This window comes from Cucurbita pepo, chromosome LG06 (genome assembly GCF_002806865.2).
Source record: "Cucurbita pepo subsp. pepo cultivar mu-cu-16 chromosome LG06, ASM280686v2, whole genome shotgun sequence".
NCBI lineage: Eukaryota > Viridiplantae > Streptophyta > Magnoliopsida > Cucurbitales > Cucurbitaceae > Cucurbita > Cucurbita pepo.
The window spans coordinates 7,019,642-7,032,495 of NC_036643.1; the positions used below are offsets into that span (position 1 = coordinate 7,019,642).

General features: G+C 36.4%; 3 non-coding genes across 3 annotated transcripts; all 3 read right to left on the reverse strand.

Annotated features, from left to right (window-relative positions):
* Positions 1-3,108: 3,108 nt before the first annotated feature.
* Positions 3,109-3,213, reverse strand: LOC111797750. The gene has a single exon (XR_002815576.1). It is a non-coding gene; the product is annotated as a U6 spliceosomal RNA (small nuclear RNA).
* A 1,624-nt stretch (positions 3,214-4,837) lies between these two features.
* Positions 4,838-4,943, reverse strand: LOC111797768. The gene has a single exon (XR_002815594.1). It is a non-coding gene; the product is annotated as a U6 spliceosomal RNA (small nuclear RNA).
* Positions 4,944-5,956: 1,013 nt separating this feature from the next.
* On the reverse strand, positions 5,957-6,061 carry LOC111797756. Its single transcript, XR_002815582.1, has one exon. It is a non-coding gene; the product is annotated as a U6 spliceosomal RNA (small nuclear RNA).
* Positions 6,062-12,854: the final 6,793 nt, after the last annotated feature.

The following is a 12,854-nucleotide window of genomic DNA, read 5'->3' on the forward strand; positions in this document are numbered from 1 at the left end:
AAAAATGAACATGAGACTTTAGTAGCGACTCTGAATATGTAGAAATTTACGGTTGTTACACAAGGCCTATGACATGTAAGAGAACCACTAGAAACACATCAAACTGCTAGAAAACATTGTTAGACTTAAGTAAGGTCTATGACAGCTAAGAGAACCACTAGAAACTTTGAGGCCTTTCTAGAAGCTCAGATAATTAAACTAGACTGGAACTTCCTATAATCTAGATGCGATGATATTCTACAAGTGGGTGACTTATTGAGATCTTTTATTTTGTTTTTAATTGTGTTATTATTTATTTAATTATTTAAATTTTACTATAGTTTTATTTTCTTGTTGTATTTTTTTTACTTTGAACCTTTTAGTCGCAATCTAAATTTTGAAGTCTTCAAAATTGGGTAATCAAAAAATGAAAGGTTGAAAACAATGGTAGGCAATTTGAAATAAAAATATTCATTAACAGAAAATTATGAATTAATTGTTTAAAAAATGTATTACATTAAAAATTATAAGATAAAGTATTCAACATATTAACATATTATTTAAAATTAATACGATCATAACTCAATAAATAAAACATCTATTATTGTTCAAAATATCTATTGGTTCAAATTTCAACAAACTCGAGAGGTAAAAAAGACTTTTATAATGTAATGAATCGAAAAATTAAAAAAAAAAAAAAAAAAAAAAAAAAAAAAAAAAAACTCAGTCCACACAGAACCCGCCGCTCTCCAAACGCCAATCTTCAGTTAGACGATCTTCATCCTTCAGCCCAAGCCTCTTAGACCATCTGCAACGAAGATACAAAAAGAAATTTGAGAGAGAATGAGAAAACCGAAGAAAAATAATATTAAAATTTTCAAAAAGTGGCAATTTCCTTATTTATAAAGTTTAAAAGAATCACCAAATTGTCATGGATGACCAAGTTAAATCCTCCATAGTACCTTTATGCACATAACTCATAGTCTTTTGAAATCTAGCCGTTGAATTTCTCTCTGAATTGGATATAATCTAGAACGTTCGATCATCAAATCCAACGGTTGGAATTCAAAACTAATTTCGAAAAATCTCTGATCTGCATGGGATTTTCTTGCAAAAGATCCAAAACGATCAACTCTGCAAAATCATGGCGGTTCTAGACGTTTCAAAGGCGGTGGATCATTTCTCTTAAGTTATGAGCCATGTGTGTTCATTTGGAGCAAGAAACAAGCAACACTGATCCTTCAATCACGAGTTATAAGCTTTTCATTTTTTGAGTTTTGAGTTCTCATGTTCCTTCCAAATTCGAGAGCTATAGTCCACTATTTGCCTCCAGACTTTTCCTAAGTAAGATTAACCACAATTTTAGTGAAGGAAAGAAGGGGCAAAATGCCTCAAATCTATTTCCCAAATTTGGGCATCAAGAGGAGCTTAAAAAATTCAATTTGATGTTACACGCCAATTAGTCATTAGTCATGTGAGACTTATTCCAATAGGTTTCTGCACCTCGAAAAAACATTTCCATAGAAGACCTGAAAGGGTAATAACTCCAAGAGTTTTCCTAATTAGAAAAATTCAATTTCAGATAAGTTTTGGGGATAAAACTCAAACTCTTGTTTCAAGCCCGTTTTACTTAAAATTGATGTTTTCGTTAGACTTAGGGAACTAAATAAAGCATATCTGATTGAAGAATTGAGGGATAATTCGTCTAAGAACAAGCTATATAGAAGGATCAAACTCTACGTTTTGGGATTAGTTGCAGACGGAAAGTTGGAATCATATATTGGGCACACTTACGTAAAGTCGTCCTCCCAAATTAATTCATTTAGTTTGAGAGGAGTATAAACCATTTAGTTTGAGAGGAGTATAAACAAGACTTCTTGTGAGAAAAAATAGTGGCCTTAATATGCAACAATGATCCTACTTAATAAACCTTAAAATTGAGTACTCCACCGAGTTTGACTCCATCTTTTAGTTTCTGAGACTCCATCTTTTAATTTCTAACTCTTTCTTGAGACTCCATCTTTAAGTTTACTTGAGACTCCATCTTTAAGTTTTAGGAGAGGATTGAGGGAAGAAATGTAAGGACCCTAGATTTCTACTAACTTAAAGTCGCTACCATACATGTAATGTAAAGTCGTATTCCCTTAGGTGAATATCTGCACACCCTTTACTGGGATCTATCATTTTAAGTTTACTGGGATTCCCTTAGGTGAATATATGCACACCTTTACTGGGATCTATCATTTTAAGTTTACTGGGATTCCCTTAGGTGAATATCTGCACACCCTTTACTAATATTTGCACACCCTTTACGGATTCCCTTAGGTGAATATCTGCACACCCTTTACTAATATCTGCACACCCTTTACTGGGATCTATCATTTTAAGTTTAATGGGATTCCCTTAGGTGAATATCTGCACACCCTTTACTAATATCTGCACACCCTTGGGATCTCTGCACACCCTTTACTGGGATCTATCATTTTAAGTTTACTGGGATTCCCTTAGGTGAATATCTGCTGGGATTCCCTTAGGTGAATATCTGCACACCCTTTACTGGGATCTATCATTTTCTTTACTCTGGGATTCCCTTAGGTGAATATCTGCACCCCCTTTATTGGGATCTATCATTTTCTTTACTAATATCTGAGATTCCCTTAGGTCCCTTAGGTGAATATCTGCACACCCTTTACTGGGATCTATCATTTTCTTTACTCTGGGATTCCCTTAGGTGAATATCTGCACACCCTTTACTGGGATCTATCATTTTCTTTACTAATATCTGAGATTCCCTTAGGTCCCTTAGGTGAATATCTGCACGCCCTTTACTGGGATCTATCATTTTCTTTACTAATATCTGCACACCCTTTACTGGGATCTATCATTTTAAGTTTACTGGGATTCCCTTAGGTGAATATCTGCACACCCTTTACTTGGGATCTATCATTTTAAGTTTACTAGGATCTATCATTTTAAGTTTACTAGGATCTATCATTTTAAGTCGTATTCCCTTAAAACTTTCAAAAACATGTCTTCCGGTTGTAGTACATAATATCAGAGCCAAGTTTCAATCTTGGGACCTATGGGTTATGGGCCCACCATGCTTCTGCTGCGCCACTCTGATTTATAAAATATTTGGACAATTTTTCGATTTGTGTGTGTCATCCTTCCACAAGGGTCATGCTAATCTTCTCTGTATCGTTCCAATTTTTACTCGTTTTAACCTCTATTCGATTGTTTTTCCCCGATTTCGATATTGACCTTATTATGATTTGAATTAGGTTGTACAAGAAAATTTTAGAAAATTTGAAGCTCCTAACACAAGAAAAAGCTTGCTCAGCAAGGCACGCATCATCCATATTTAGTCATTATGACTTTTCTCAAGTAATGCTTGTGTAAGGACATAATAGCATTCGAGCAAATCTTGGTTGAAAATGCTATATATGTTAAGGAAAATTAACAAAATACCCTATGATGATAGTTTATGATGCATACCGATTTTTATGTTTTCCATTGTGCTAGAATGGAGGATAAGATATTATGATATGTGGTCTGGGTGACTAATAGGTGTTATTTCCCCGTTCAGCTTGTTTGAATGTTTAGATTATGATTTCCTTGCTAGTTGATAGGAACATCTCCTAATAAGCATGTATGAATGAGTCGATTATGTTTTTCGTGCTTTACATGATTGATAGAAATATCTCCCTAACAAAGTATGCATGAGTGAACCAAGCTAAAATTAGGTCACTAGAGCTAGAGCGGTTTACATGTAGACTTCATCCTAAGATTATGAGTAACGATCATATGTCTGGACTTACGTGCACCCAGAGATTGGGTTTAACCCCCAAGGAGCTAACCCCAAGCATCATAAAAAATGCTAGATGAGGACTAAATCACCTAGATGACCCTAAGAACCTAATAAGCCTCCATGACATCTAAGAATGATTAAGAAAGCTTAACATGCTTAACAATAGTATGAACAATCATCATCATAAAGCATGCTCAATATGAAAAACATCATCATATTATTAAGGAAATGTCATGAAACATCATACTCATCAATAATAAGCCATCAAGGGCATCAAACATAATATGTACGTCATGCATTGAAACATAAATCACGTACATATAACATGCATCACAGCTCAAGCATCATACTCATACATCATCATAAACATCATACATCATCATGCTCATAAATAAAACAATAACCCAAATAATTGTAGTTTATCCTATAGTAAGGTCACCTACTTGATTGACTTTAGCCAAAGTACTCCCTAACTAGATAAACGTAAGCTCCCGTTCCTTGAGAGTTGTTCCCAACGTTGCTGGGGTTTTGTTTCCTATCACACCATTCGCCACCTTTCATTAGTATTTCACAATTAAATTAATAATAATTTAATAAACGTGAAATATGGCTCTAAAGTGGCCTCAATTACCTTAATCATGGCCAAAAACGGGTCCAGGAGAGTCGAAATGGTGGAAACCGTGCTGAAAACTGGTGAGCCAAGCCCAAACAGTCCTAGAGCTGCCAGAGCGTCGCTGTAAGTCGATTATGCCGAGTCGAGCTGAAGTACTCCTTAATAACTAGCTAAACGTAAGCTCCCGTTCCATGAGAGTTGCTTCCAACGTTGCTGGAGTTTTATTTCCTACTCTAAAATGGCCTCAATTACCTTAATTGAGGCCGGAAACGGTTCGGCTCAAAAGATCGTTGTGTTTAATACATGCATGTGACGTCAACAATGTAGGTAACAAAATTAGGGGCATTACACAATTGATATCAAAGCCAAGTTTCAAATCTTGGGACCAGTGAGTTATGGGCCCACCACGCTTCCGCTGCACCACTCTGATTTATAAAAAAAATTTGGACTATTTCTTTATTGGTGTGTGTCATCCTTCTATAAGGGCCATGTTAATCACCTCTGTATCGTTCCAATTTTTACATGTTTTGACCTCTATTCGATTGTTCTTCTCCGATTTCAATGTTAACCTCATTATGATTTGAATTAGGTTATACTAGAGAAATTTTAGAAAATTTGAAGCTCCTAGCACAAGGAAAAGCTAGCTCGGCAAGGCATGCGTCATCCATATAAATAATCATTCTTACTTTTCTCAAGTAATGCTTGCACAAAGACATACTAGCATGTGAGCATATCTTGACTTATGTGGTAGATTATGCATGTTTAGGACTCTAGAAAGGCTTTTTGGATGAAAATATTATATATGTTAAGGAAAATTAACAAAATACCCCTAGGATCTCAACTTTCTACCCTCTAAAAATCATGTTTTTTCTTTGATCATTGAGCACTTCCACTCAATTTCTTCACGAATCGTGTAGTTCTACACACCATGGATTGTTTAGTACTGATCTCAATTCATTTGGCTTATTAACGAGCAAGATATAAGAGGTTAAAGTGAGGTACCTGAGAATGACTTTACCTCGATTTTCAACTTCAATTTGTTCTCGAATTAGAACCATATTCTTATCTTTTTCACAAGTTCTTCCCAAGTTTGTTCCTTAATTTGCCTTAAAGCTAATGGTATGAGATCAATGCTATGACTTAAAGTTATGGGTTTCAAAACTTACAAATTTATCGAACGTCAACCTTTTTGGTTCTTGGATTCTAGATTTCTACTAACCTACTAACCACGCTTCCGCTACGCAACTCTGATTTATAAAATATAGAAGTAGCACGTGACTTGAATATCTGCAGACCTTCAAGGCTCCTTCTAATCGGGCTAGCGGACACCCGAAACTGCACACCTTCAGGGATCCTTCTAATCGGGCTAGCGGACACCCGAAAGGAGTAGGGACCATCGTTATGATGATTATTGTACCCTTATGTACTTCTCATCATATGATTATATATCATAACTTTTAAAACATTTCTTGAGGTTGTGCATCATATCAGAGCAAAGTTTCGATCATGGTGGGTTATGGGCCCACCACGCTTTCGCTGCGCCACTCTGATTTATAAAATATTTGAACCATTTTTCAATTTGTGTGTGTCATCCTTCCACAAGGGTAATGCTAATCTTCTCTGTATCGTTCCAATTTTTACCCGTTTTAACCTTTATTCGATTGTTTTCCCTCGATTTTGATGTTGACCTTATTATGATTTGAATTAGGTTATACTAGAGAAATTTGAGAAAATTTGAAGCTCCTAGCACAAGAAAAAGCTTGCTGAGCAAGGCATGTGTCATCCATATAAATAGTCATTCTGACTTTTCTCAAGTAATGCATGCGTAAGAACATAAAAGCATGCGAGCATATCTTGCCTTAGATGTTAGAATATGCATGTTAAGGACTTTAGAAGGGCTATTTTGATTAAAATGCTATATATGTTGAGGAAAATTAATAGAATACCTCTAGGATGAGAACTTATGATGCATACCTATTTTTAGTTTACTGTTGTGCTAGAATGGAGGATAAGATATTATGATATGTGGTCTGGGTGACTAATGAGTGTTATTTCCTGGTTGAGTTTGCTTAAATGTTTACATTATGATTTCCTTACTGGTTGATAGGAATATATCCCTAATAAGCATGCATGAATGAGTAGATTATGTTTTTCGTGCTTTAGGTTATTGATAGAAATATCTCCCTAACAAAGTATGCATGAGTGATCTAAGCTAAGATGAGTGCATTAGAGCTATAGCGGTTTATATGTTGACCTAGGTCAGTACATTTCTAATAGATCGAGCACTCTAGGATTACGAGTAGCAATCATACGTCTAGACTTGAGTGCACCCAGAGATTGAGTTAGCCCCCAAAGAGCTAACTCCAAGCATCATAAAAAATGTGAGATGAGGACTAAATCACCTAGATGCCCCTAAGGACCTAATAAGCGTCCATGACATCTAAGAATGATTAAGAAAGCTTAACAAGCTGAACAATAGTATGAACAATCATCATCATATAGCATGTTCAATATGGAAAACATCATCATATTAAGGAAATGTCATGAGACATCATACTCATAAATAATAAGCCATCAAGGGCATCAAACATAATATGTACGTCATGCATCGAAACATAAATCACGTACATATAACATGCATCACAGCTCAAGCATCATACTCATACATCATCATGCTCGTAGATAAAACTGTAAAGCAAACAATTATAGTATATCCTATAGTAAGGCCACTTACTTGGGTAGCCTTAGCCGAAGTACTCCCTAACTAGCTAAATGTAAGCTCCCGTTCCTTGAGAGTTGTTTACAATGTTGCCGGGGTTTTGTTTCCTATCCCGCCATTCGCCACCTTTCATTAGTATTTCACAATTAAATTAATAATAATTTAATAAACGTGAAATACGGCTCTAAAATGGTCTAAATTACCTTAATCGGGACCGAAAACGGGTCTGAGAGGTTGAAATGGTGGAAATTGGGCCGAAACTAGTGAGTTGAGCTGAAACAATCGTAGAGCTGCCAGAGCGTCGTTGTAAGCTGTTTATGCCGAGTCGAGCGGAAGTACTTCCTAACTAGCAAAACGTAAGCTCCCATTCCTTGATAGCTGCTTCCAACGTTGGTAGGATTTTGTTTCCTATCACACTATTCGCAACTTTTCATAAGTATTTCACAATTAAATTAAAATAATTTAAGAAATGTGAAATAGGACTCTATAATGACCTCAATTACCTTCATTGGGGCCGAAAACGGGTCTGAGAGGGTCGAAAACTAGTGAGCAGAGTTGTAGAGCTGCCAGATTCATGTCATGGTCCAGCTTAAAAGATTGTTGTGTTTAATACATGCAGCCATGTCGCTCAAGCACTATGGGTTAGAATACAATTCATGTCACGGTTTGGCAATAGAGTGAGCCACCGCTCAAGCACTATGGCTTAAGTGAATATCTGAATAAACTTTCAAAAACATGGTAGGTATTCCCTTAGGTGAATATCTGCACACCCTTTACTGGGATCTATCATTTTAAGTCGTATTCCCTTAAAACTTTCAAAAACATGTCTTCAGGTTGTAGTACATAATATCAGAGCAAAGTTTCAATCTTGGGACCTATGGTTTTTGAACCCCGTGCCTCTCGCATGCAAAGCGAGCGCTCTACCATATGAGCTACACCCCCTTCATAAAATAAATGTCTCAAACGTTCATGATGAGGTAAGAAGCCATTTTGGACTCTTTTAAGAAGTACTTTTAGATTAAACCAAGTATGAATTAAGGAATGTGAAAGAAAAATACCTAGAATCGTGATTTAAGGCTCCGAACCGATCAAATTTCTCAGGATTTAAGTAACGTTAAAATAACTCGCTAAATGAACTCTGTTGCCTATGAATGTTTAATACGAGCATAATACGACATGTTAGAAGTTTATATGACATTTGGTGGTCATTGGATAAGATTAATTCGCTAAACCAATTAACAGTGTAAAATGACCATAATGCACATAAGGAAATTTACCTATGGTTCATGATCTAGATGACCTCCAAGTTCTATGAAACTTTGTATTAAACCTAGATGTGAGTTTAGACTATGTCGTTTGGAACGCATAAAATCATTGCATAGGTTCAGACTGTGTCACTTGAAATGTATGAAGTCTTGGACGTAGGTTAACATTGTGTCGCTTGGAACGTAGGAGCCTTGGACTCAGGATGTCACGTTCATGACTAGTACCATAAATACTAGGGGGAGTGTCTTCGAGAATAAGACAACAATCAAGGACTAGAAAAAGGATCCAGATTCAAGTTCTGAAGATAAAAACCTAAAATAACAGTACCAAGACCCTTAGACCAAAACTAAGGTTGAGACCTCATACGCCAAGGATCAAAGTCTTAAACATAGATCATGATAAGAACATCCAATTCAAGAACAGAACTAAGGAGTCCAAGTACTTATACTCCTGTGCCCTATGGCCTAAGTGAGCTACCTTGTGGCACATACGTGTGTCACAGTGTGGGCGAGCGTGTCGAGATTAGTGTCTCGTGCAGCTTCCTTTGAAATGGATTTTTTCAAGGACAGTACCAGGCGGCACGGGTGTGCGGTGTTGCGTTCTAGCCCGCGTGTTGGAGGTTGCTACATACACCCGCTATCCGACACGATATCCGTAAGTGACATGGCATGGGCACGGGAGGGCCAATGCCTGGATAGAACCCGGATGGATGGATGTTCAGCAAGTCCCGATGAGATGAGCGACACGCTGGCCCATTCTCGATAGCATGATCAAGTGAGTTTTGATGGTCAACGCACCCTGAGACTCGGGACGGTATCAAGACATATTGGCCATGTCGATGGAGATCGAGATGACAAGATGAGACGTGGTGGTGCATTGAGAGTCCTTGGTCCGAGCAGAGGCAAGGTCGAGGTGAATGCCTTGGCCTAGTGTAGAGGTAAGTCAGTTGTGTTGCATACTATTGAACATGCACGCGCATGCGGCGTGTGTGATCGAACGAGCTTGGATTCGGCACAACTGATGTTCGATTAACGAAGACAAACCTCGCCAAGGTCCGACAAGCCAAAAAGCCGAGGCGAAAAATATATCTAAGACTTAATTTCTCTTAAAGCTGGTCATAAGCGTGTCTAGATCATGACGCCGCGTGGTCAAGAATGTATGGCAGTAAGAATAAGAAAAAAGAAAGAAATTGTGTAATAGACTAGAATCTTTGTACTCATTCCATTTGTTAAGTACTTATGTATGGATAAAATAAATGTATTGAAAGTTGTGTTTTAAATTCTTGTGTTTTATTTCTCATTTAAAACAAACCAATGTGCAAAGGGAGCATTCTACCATATGAACTACACCCCTTTATAGAATAAAGGTCTCGAACCTTCATGATGAGGTAAGAAGCCATTTTGGACTCTTCTTAAGAATACTTATAGAGTTTACTTGGATTTTTGTATAAACCTTAATCCAAGTATGAATTAAAGGAATGTGAAAGAAAAACACCTAGAACCGTGATTTAAGGCTCCGAATCTATCAAATTTCTCATGATTTAATTAATGTTAAAATAACCCACTCAATGAACTCTACTGCCTATGAATTTTTAATAATGAACATAATATGATATGTTACAAGTTTATTTGAAAAAAAATTTGGTGGTCATTGGATAAGGTTAATTAGATCTCAGGTTCATGACTAGTACCGTAAATACGAGGGGAGTGTCTTGGATAAGGTTACTTTTAGAATTTGCTTGGATTTTTGTATAAACCTTAAACTAAGTATGAATTAAAGGAATGTAAAAGAAAAACACCAAGAGCCGTGAATTAAGGCTTCGAGCCGATTAAATTGATTGTGATTTAAGTAACATTAATATAACCCACTAAATGAACTCGACTGCCTATGAATTTTTAATACTGAGAATAATATGACATGTTAAGAGTTTATATGAAATTTGGTAATCATTGGATAAGGTTAATTAGCTAAACCAAGTAACGGTGTAAAATGACCATAATGCACATAAGGAAATTTAACTTTGGTTCATGATCTAGATGACCTCCAAATGTTAGAAACTTTTTATTAAACCTAGATTCGAGTTCAGACTACGTCGCTTTTCAATGCATGAATCCATGGCATAGGTTCAAATTGTGTCACTTTTAATGTATGGAGCCTTTGACGTATGTTAATAGTACGTCGCTTTGAACGTATGAAGCCTTTAACAAAGGATGTCAGGTTCATGAATAGTACCATAAATACTAGGGGGAGTGTCCTGGAGAACGAAGCAACAATCAAGGACTAGAACAAGTATCAAGATCCAAGTTTTAAAGATAAGAATCTTAAAACAAATAACAATAGAGGTGCAGGGAATTGAATCCCATGCCTTTTGCATGAGAAGCGAACACTCTACCATATGAGCTACACCCCCTTAATAAAATAAAGGTCCCGAACATTCATGGTGAGGTAAGAATCCATTTTGGACTCTTCTTATGAAGTACTTTTAGAATTTGCTTGGATTTTTGTATAAACCTTAAACCAAGTAGGAATTAAGGGAATGTGAAAGAAAAACACCAAGAACCATGAGTTAAGGCTCCGAACCGATCAAATTTCTTAGGATTTAAGTAACGTTAAAATAACATACTAAAGGAACTCCGCTGCATATGAATTTTTAATACTAAGCATAATACGACATGTTAATAGTTTATATGAAATTATGTAATTATTGGATAAGGTTAATTAGCTAAACCAAGTAATGATGTAAATGAACCTAATGCACCTAAGGAAATTTACCATTGGTTCATGATCTAGACGATTGCCTAATGCTATGAATCTTTGTATTAAATCTAGATACGAGTTTAGACTACATCGCTTGTAACACATGAAGTCATGGCATAGGTTCAGACTGTGTCGGTTGAAATGTATGAAGCCTTGGACGCAAGTTCAGACTGTGTCGCTTAGAACGTATGAAGCCTTGGACACAGAATGTCAGGTTCATGACTAGTACTAAAAATACTAGGGGGAGTTTCTTGGAGAACAATACAACGATCAAATACTAGAACAAGGATTAAGATCCAAGTTCTTAAGAAAAGAACCCAGAACAATAGTACCAAGCCCCTTGGATCGAAACTAAGGTTGAGACCTCAAAATTTAAGGATCAAAGTCTTAAAGATAGATCATGATAAGAACTCACAATTAAAGATAAGAACTAAAGAGTCCAAGTCATTACAACATGAACAAGAACTAAAGAGTCCAAGTAATTACAACATGAACAAGAAAAGAAATGAACAAGAAAAAAAATACTGTTATAGGCTAGAAACTTTATACTCATTTATTAATTTCATGTTTTAATTACATATGAATCTATAAAATAAATGTATTGTAAATTATAAAAGTATAAAATTTACCCATCTTATCGAGTCATTTGATCCTTACAATAATATAAGTATTTGAACCTAAGATTTCAAAACAAACAAAATGGAGTTGCACGAACTTGAACCATTTGCTTCTTCATGCAAAGAGAGCGCTCAACCATATGAGCTACATCCCCTTTATAAAACAAATGCCCCGAACGTCCATGACGTGGTAAGTAGCCATCTTGTACTCTTCTTAAGAAATACCTTTATATAAACCTTAAACCAAGTATAAATTAAAGGAATAAATGTGGGAAGCTCTGAACCGATCAAATTCTTGAATATTTGCTTGTAATGCATACGTATGAAGCCTTGAACACAGGATGTTAGGTTCATTACTAGCATCGTAAATATTAGAGGGAGTGCCTTGGAGAACAAGACAATGATCAAGGAACCCAGAACAAGGATCAATATCCAAGCATCTTTTTTTCTATAGTTTAGAGTCATCAAGTCACCCAATCCTTACACAATTCTCCAAGGATTTGAACCTAAGATTGAAACTTGTGCCTCGCATGCGAAGCGAGCGCTCTACCATATGAGCTACACCCCCTTTATAGAATAAAGATCTCGAACGTCCATGATGAGGTAAGTAGCCATTTTGGACTCTTCATAATCAATGCTTGTAAACCTTAAACAAAGTATGAATTAAAGGAAAGAAAAACACCAAGAACCGTGAGCAAGGATTTGAACCTAAGATTGAAACTTGTGCCTCGCATGCGAAGCGAGCGCTCTACCATATGAGCTACACCCCCTTTATAGAATAAAGATCTCGAACGTCCATGATGAGGTAAGTAGCCATTTTGGACTCTTCATAATCAATGCTTGTAAACCTTAAACAAAGTATGAATTAAAGGAAAGAAAAACACCAAGAACCGTGAGTTATCAAAACAAACACAACAATGGAGGTGTAGGGAGGGAATTGAACCCTGTGCCTCTCGCATGCGAAGCGAGCGCTCTACCATATGAGCTACACACCCTTTATAGAATAAAGGTCTCGAACGTCCATGATGAGGTAAGTAGCCATTTTGGACTTTCATGTACTTTTAGAATTTTCTTGGATCTTTGTATAAACCTCAG